Raw genomic sequence first — 258 nt, 5'->3', positions numbered from 1 at the left:
CTCTTATTGGTGTTTGCCCGGCTTACTCAGGCTTTAAAAGTGGCTTTTTATTTGCATAACTTCAGATACCAATATTATTATGGAGCAAAGTCCACAAGCCACCATCCTTTTTTTTGAGCACTACACCCTCGAGTCCCCCCCGCCTTGTGGCACACACGCCACAGGAGCCTGTGCTAAAAGCCACCTTGTTCACGGGTGCTTTTGAAGCCTGCGCACCCCATAATCAGGGTTTAAGGTTATTGGGGTGCTTGGTGCTGC

This window comes from Cariama cristata, unplaced genomic scaffold (genome assembly GCF_000690535.1).
Source record: "Cariama cristata isolate BGI_N322 unplaced genomic scaffold, ASM69053v1 scaffold25179, whole genome shotgun sequence".
NCBI classification, from domain to species: Eukaryota; Metazoa; Chordata; class Aves; order Cariamiformes; family Cariamidae; genus Cariama; species Cariama cristata.
Note: the sequence above shows the minus strand (reverse complement) of the source record.